The sequence below is a fragment of the Quercus robur genome, chromosome 5 (assembly GCF_932294415.1).
Source record: "Quercus robur chromosome 5, dhQueRobu3.1, whole genome shotgun sequence".
Classification (NCBI taxonomy): Eukaryota; Viridiplantae; Streptophyta; class Magnoliopsida; order Fagales; family Fagaceae; genus Quercus; species Quercus robur.
Window position 1 is genome coordinate 81,169,959 of NC_065538.1, and position 5,196 is coordinate 81,175,154.

Here is a 5,196-nt window from a genome sequence, read left to right on the forward strand (position 1 = left end):
AAGTATTGGGATTACTTACTCTTGATTCCTTGAAGAAAATATTCAATAAAGATAAATTTATATCAAAATATTCCTTTCATCGGCCAAAAACTGTTGAAACAGTGACATTGTAAATGGAGAATCGGTCCTATTGAGCAAGCTCTGTATTTGAAGCAATCCGCCTTTCCATGAATGCAGGTTGCTTCGGAGTGGGAAGATCCACAATCTCACCATTAAGCATAGAAATAATAGTAGACACAATTGGCCTATCTCTTGCCAATTCTTGCATGCACAGGAGTCCCACATGTATGCATCTCAAAATTTTTCCATTCGAAAGCATGGATCCCATATTGTTGGGTCTACCAAAGCCATACTGTTGTCATCATTCCACAATTTCCATGCCTGAAAGATACAAAAACTGGAATGTTCAATCTTATTGGTAATTGACCATGTAAAACATGGACTAAATAAAATAGATAAAGTGGCATTTTGAGTAAAATTTGGCTAAATTTTTCCCAATGTGAATGCTCTAAATTAGATAGACTTACATATCCAATGAGGCTCAAGTATTGCTTATCATTGCAAAAGCTAGTGCTTCTTCTCCCACTTACAATCTCTAGTAACAATATGCCAAAACTGAAGACATCTGATTTCTCTGAAAACAAGCCTTGCATTGCGCATTCAGGAGACATATAACCACTGCATTTAAACAACAAAGTAGATCCATATAATTTGAGTACAAGTGATGCTACTACTTAAATTAAATTTCAACAAATATCTATGTCCCGACAACCCTTTTAGTTTTGGCCTAATCATCATTGGCTCCAAATATTCTCGTTGTACCAAAGTCTGATAATTTTGGATTAAGCTCTTGATCTAACAAGATGTTAGATGCCTTTAGATCTCTATGACTAATCTTCAATCTAGAATCCCTATGAAGGTAGAGTAGGCCTCGACCAATTCCTTCAATAATGTTGAAGCGTTTTCTCCAATTAAGGAGGTTTTGGTGGACTAGATCTAAATTAATAGTAACCCAAATAAATAAATAAAAATGTATGAGTAAACTTGTATGCAAAAAAAGATAAATTGTTGAGAAATGAAGTTGGGGCAAGTTAGCACAAAAGTATGCTTCAAGTGACCAAATTGCCACAATAGAACTTATTATTAAAATTTGTGTGAGTTTTTTATTAAAGGCACTAACTAACTTGATGCAAGATTTATAAGTGTATGAACTAACCAAAAACAATTGCGTCCAAACTTTTGTTTGGCATGTACTCATAGATCAACATCTTCTCTTCTCCCTCAATACAGCACCCAAGAAGTCTAACAAGATTCCGATGTTAGAGTTTAGAAATCACCCCCACCTCATTCAGAGGCTCTAGACAGTCTTTTCACTGCTATTTCCTGTCCATTATGCAATTTACCCTAGAAGAAAAATTAAAGAATATCAACACATATCTATTTAAGAGAGACAAATGAACTCTACATGAGCAACCATTACCTTATAGATTGGACCAAAGCCACCTTGTCCAAGCTTATTAGTTATATGAAAGTCGTTTGTTGCAGTTGCCAATTCTTCCAGATTAAAGATTGGTAGCTCGTGTAGTTTCACATCTTTCAGGTAGTCAAACAGTAAACTCTCGTCGCCTTTTGTTTTCATTGTTGTTGCAAAATGTAATATTAGTTAGCCCATCTAGCAATTCCTAGTCACTGTAGATAATCAATTGGCATATTACCTCTCCTTTTTTTAGCCATCTACCTCCATAAGAAGTATGCAGTGCAGGCAATAGAAATCACTCCAATAATCACAGTAGTTGTGATGATTACTTTCAAATGTCTCTCATTTTCTGTGTATAGGAACAAGTTTTAAACTACTTCAGTCAAATTTGACAATGAAAATTAAATTCAAAAATATTGAAATCCAATTGCTTTTGTTCTAACTAACTAGGTAAACAAACAACCGGACTAATAATTGCTGGATGAAGCATAAGATTAGGAAAGAAAAAAAAAAAAAACTAACTCTTAAAACAAAATGAACTTACCAAATTCCAAATAGGCTAGACAAATATATATATCTGATCCACCAACCAAGAATTGTTGTAGGTCAACAAGGTTTCCCCTCCATGACATACGACCAATGCCTATATCAAATGCGTAAGCAACACAAAAAAAGTTCTGCAGGCACTGCTTTTGACAATCGTCTTTGGTCCCCTTATGACCACTGAGCAAAGTCTGGCACCTTGACCATCTTCAACCTGAAAAACCCATCTGCTTTTCCTTCTTCAACATTATTGTTCAACCTTTCACACTGCAATGGTTTCCTCCTCACACATCCACTACTCCAATGTCCACTGTTCCATTCCTCAATAATCTTGGGCTCGATCAAATCCTCTCATACAGCTGCAGATTGATGAACCCAGTGAATCACAGCTTCCATTTGCAACGCATGTGCCATAAACATCACACTTATCTTTTGGAGCTAACCCCACAACCTTCGAATCCTCCTTCCCATCATCCCAATATGTCTGCACTAGATTTCCTTGTGAATCCAAAACAAATTTTGACAAATGTAACAAGTCCATATAAGCAAAAGTTGCATAAACAGTTCCTTGTTTGTCATCTACTACACTAAATCCATTATGATATACAAGATTCCAGTTTTTTATTCTAATGAAGACCTGACCATTCCATGGACCAGTCTGCCAATATGGGCGACTGTCTTTCCAAACAAAACCTTCAGGAATGTTCAGTGGATCAATGCCTGCAGAGAAGCTTCCAATGGATGAATCAAAAGGGCTTTTCCATGATGTCAGCTGCACTTTCTCATCTTTCCTTAAATTAGTACTAAGTTTCATTCTTAGCAAGAAGGAATCAGATGGATGTTGAAAACTTTCCCATAATATAATTCCTGTTGTGTCAACTTGCAATACAAGGTTTCCGGAATCCAAAAGAGTGGCACTTGAATTGGTTACAGAATTTGAAACATTTGATGACCAAAGAATCTCTTCCTGTCTGTTTAGTACCACAAGATTGCCATCCTCAGATATAGAAAGAACCCCGGAAGAATCCTTGAGAGGTTTCTGTCTGTTAGCTACCATATGACAGTGAATACAGAGATGTTATTATACCATATTCCGAAGTAGCGATTGGTGGAATTTACAGGGCTGAAGAATCCCAGTCTGAAAGCACTCCCATTGGATATTATGTATTCAGGGTCTTTGATGGATTGAGAAGATTTAATGGTGTCTATTGCAACTCCCAAATTCAAACAAAAGCAACAAAGGACAGACAACAAGTGTGTCTCAAGTCCCATAACTTGTTCTCTGGCCTACTTGTGTCCGAGAATGCAGAACAGGTAGGCCTTTCTCATAAAACAAGTTACAGCTTTGTTTATTCGGGCAAAAAAACAAAAAACAAAAAAGTTTAACCTTTGGCTGGTAGATTTTTTAAGAAAAAGGCTACTCTAGACTTTCAAAAGCCTTGATCCCGAGAAATAAGTTTGTCATATTAAATTATAAATCAAAGGGGTTTGTTCCCTAGTCTAGATAGTTTCTTCCTTTGTCAAAAAGGATAGGTTGAATTTCAACCAAGGACTAGGCGACTAGGGATGGGAAATAATTAAAGAGACAATTGGAATAAGTACAATAATTAACACTGAATAAGACGCAAGAATAGAATCTGCAAAATCCTAAACAATTAAGTATAGATCCCTATGCAGAAATAAATGAATTAACAGTTAATCACAAAAAATAAAAATTATATACCCAGCAGAATATATGTATACACACCACAGTTTATGCAATAAAATCAAAAGCAATAGAGATAGTGACACAGTACACAGATTAATCACGATGTGGAAAGCCTAAGAACAATCTCTTGAAAGGAAAAAGTTGTGCTCGCTTGCTTTAGAATTCTATAAAAGTGGTAACTTTAGTAAGTGTTCCACTTTCATCTTCGGGTGCGTCAATCAACAATACCGTCAAGGCTTTCTCTTCAACACCACGTTTAGTTTGTAAACCAGACATGCAAGTAATCCACGATCAGCTTCTGTCTCAGTCTCCAAAAGTCCGAATGCATCCAACTCTGTCCTTTCTGTCACACCAGGGCCCAGGTAAGTCATCCTCTTTGTATTTTGACTAGCTTCTTGCAACCGGGTAGGCTAAAAATAAACTAAGCCTCCATTTGGATTGCGCGTTTCCAGCCCCAAGTCTGCATTTGCGTTTGAAAAAGTGGGACCCATGGCTACAATACATGGACCAGCCAACTTGCACAAAACATGTGAACAGTGTTTTGCCCATTAAAAAAATATTTTTCTACAGTTTTCGGCAAAAAGTTTTTAATTTAGCAAATAAACGATATCCAAACACACTCTAAGTTGTTCATAAATTGTTTTTGCTTGGCTCAATAAATTGTTCATTCATATTTGTTTGTTTATAAACTAGCCAAGTTTGAGTCTCAATTGAGTAGAGACAAATAGTCTTAAAGATAACATCCATTTTGTGCCATTTGTAAACCTACTTTGTTATTTATTTATTTTCCATTATTTTGCCTTAATTTTCCCAACATCTTGACAACCTAGTATTAGTAGTATGTCTTTCTCTGAAGTGATAGTTCATGACAAGATGATCTTAGTTATTTAAACTACATTCACTGGACATATGCATCTTTCTTTTGCTTTCCTTCTAATCAAGTGTCCTCAACCATCACGGTTGAATATCATGAACCAAACTGAATGATATCCTCTCCCCGTCAACTTCTTTTTGTCACATGTCTCTATTATCTTCAGCCTACGTGACTCGGAACACACCTCTGATTAGTAGCCTTTATTAGCTTTCTTTCTGGCCACGTGTCACAATCATCTTCATCTAGAGTATTTCAACCACACTCAAGATCAGTAGACCCCCCCAGTATGATTAGCATTTGGAATTGACATTGGATTTCTTTCTTGTCAAGTGTCTCAGTTTGAGGCTTCAAACGTCTGCTAAATTATGCAGAAAAAAGTGCCTTAAGTGAGGATTCTAAAGCTAGTAACAATTTTAACAGTATATTGAAAGTTGTGACTCTTCAATTATGACATTTTTTGAAAGTTTTAACTCTTCAATTATGACCTTTTAACGGTGCTCTTTCATTGTTGTGTCTTCGTTGTCCATTTTTAAAATCACATTTAGTTTTTTTGTGCAGAATATTTGAATGCTTATAAGAAATTCTGAAATTCTA

The 5,196-nt window shown here is 35.9% G+C and overlaps 1 protein-coding gene and 1 pseudogene across 1 annotated transcript in view; both read right to left on the reverse strand.

The window, feature by feature from the left end:
• Positions 1-5,196, reverse strand: part of LOC126727354 (G-type lectin S-receptor-like serine/threonine-protein kinase At1g11330) — a 47,504-nt gene that overhangs the window by 31,313 nt on the left and 10,995 nt on the right. The window lies entirely within an intron of this gene.
• LOC126728815 (G-type lectin S-receptor-like serine/threonine-protein kinase At1g11330) lies at positions 128-3,292 on the reverse strand (annotated as a pseudogene).